Here is a 2,500-nt window from a genome sequence, read left to right as displayed (position 1 = left end):
TTCTGTCTGTCTGTCTGTCTGTGTGTCTTCTAAGATCTTGGACATCCTCCATCCGATTGCGCTCAAATTTGATTTGTAGATACCGACTGTATCAGGGCGTGTATAAGTCTTGAAAAAATGACAAAAATCGATTCCAGGTGAGAATGCGATCGATAAAGCCGTGGGAACGTGCATTTGTAAATCCGTTTTTCTTGGAATAGAAAAAAGTCTATCTTTATTTCTTCTTTTGCTGGTGTCTCAAATTTAGGTTAAATCAGTGTTTCTCAAAAGGGAGGCCTACAGGACGGTCGGACAAGTTGTTTTGAGAAAATTTAGTTTAAATGTTTGACAACTCAGCACCGTCCATTGGACGGGGGCGTTTTGCTCGTATATATATATATATATATATATATATATATATATATATATATATATATATATATATATATATATATATAATAAAATATTAGGGAATAAATCCAAACTTACAGGGAAAAATCAGATTTAGGATTGAATCCAATTTTATAGTAAAATATTATATTATATTAAATTAGAAATAAAACCACTATTAGGCAAATCATACAATGAAAAACTTAAGCCAATACATAAGATTAATTAATTTATATTATTTTAAATATATATCAAAATTATTAAAAAAAGATAATTAGTATAACTTTTTTTAATAATTTTGATATATATTTAAAATAATATAAATTAATTAATCTTATGTATTGGCTTAAGTTTTTCATTGTATGATTTGCCTAATAGTAGTTTTATCTCTAATTTAATATAATATATATATATATGGAAAGAGAGAGAGAGGGGGAGGGGTAAATTTTAGGATAAAAGAATATGTTTGTTACCAGATAATGGTTTTCCTATGGCTAATGGCTATTGTTCAGAGAGATACTAAAGTGTGCATGACTAAAATAACACGAGATTTCTCAACTACTTATTAACATGTTGGAAGGCAACAAAGAGATGTTAATGAGAAACAGCCAAAGAAAAGAATTAATATTCCTTAATTTTTTCCTATTAACTATCATCATCATCATCATCATATTCATCTCCTTTTCATTTATTGCTTGCTCGCTTATCATGCTTGAAATATATTTAATAAAAGTGACGAGTGGCTGTGTGGTAAGTAGCTTGCCTACCAACCACATGGTTCTGGGTTCAGTCCCACTGCGTGGCATCTTGGGCAAGTGTCTTCTGCTATAGCCTCGGGCCGACCAATGCCTTGTGAGTGGATTTGGGAGACGGAAACTGAAAGAAGCCTGTCGTATATATGTATATATATGTATGTATGTGTATGTATATGTTTGTGTGTCTGTGTTTGTGTGTCTGTGTTTGTCCCTCTAGCATTGCTTGACAACCGATGCTGGTGTGTTTACGTCCCCGTCACTTAGCGGTTCGGCAAAAGAGACCGATAGAATAAGTACTGGGCTTACAAAGAATAAGTCCCGGGGTCGAGTTGCTCGACTAAAGGCAGTGCTCCAGCATGGCTGCAGTCAAATGACTGAAACAAGTAAAAGAGTAAAGAGTAAAAGAGTATACCATCAAACAATTATGCCCCCGCATAAAACACTTTATAAATATTTATAACTGATTACACGCGCGCGCGCACGTATGTATGTATGTATGTTAAGTCAGGTCGCTCTTGGGCGCTACTGGTAACATGTAACCCAGTACAACATGCTGCATGGTCGGGTCGTCGGCTACTAAACTGATAAGCCCATTAAGCTTGGCGTGGAGGGTGATTGTTGGACACCCTGCAAGAAGAAAAATAAGACCTGTCAAAGGGCGGAGGAGGTCCTGAGCAGTCAACGGCCTTCCTACTATATGTGTACATGTGTATGTATGCATATATGTATGCGCGGGGGCGTGGAAATACCTGGGTTGGTGTCCAAACGCGCGGTTGGCCCCACTGATTGTGGGAGGCCCCTCTGTTGTCACAACATCTCTCTATGAGAGGAAAACTCTGAGAGAAAACCTGCGGCACTGACAATATTCGATGATGTAGACTAGTTCTTCTTTTTGTGTTTATGATGTCCATGTTCAGCGAGTCGGATTGGATTTGTGCAAACCCTTTCCCCACAATAACAAAATTCATGCATAGACATCGCTTAAAAAAAGTAAGACCTATCACAAAAGTGGCTAGTCATAGCATTCGCATGTGTGGGACTTTCGATCAGGCAATGGTAATACTCGAACACAAGTTTGCAGTCACCATGTATGTATGTATGTATGTATGTATGTATGTATGTATGTATGTATGTATGTATGTATGTATGTTTGTATGTATGTATGTATGTATGTATGTTTGTATGTTTGTATGTATGTATATATGTTTGTATGTATGTATGTATGTATGTATGTATGTTTGTATGTTTGTATGTTTGTATGTATGTATGTATGTATGTTTGTATGTTTGTATGTATGTATGTATGTATGTATGTTTGTATGTATGCATGTATGTATGTATGTATGTTTGTATGTATGTATGTATGTATGTATGTTT

The sequence above is a fragment of the Octopus sinensis genome, linkage group LG4 (assembly GCF_006345805.1).
Source record: "Octopus sinensis linkage group LG4, ASM634580v1, whole genome shotgun sequence".
Lineage (NCBI taxonomy): Eukaryota > Metazoa > Mollusca > Cephalopoda > Octopoda > Octopodidae > Octopus > Octopus sinensis.
Note: the sequence above shows the minus strand (reverse complement) of the source record.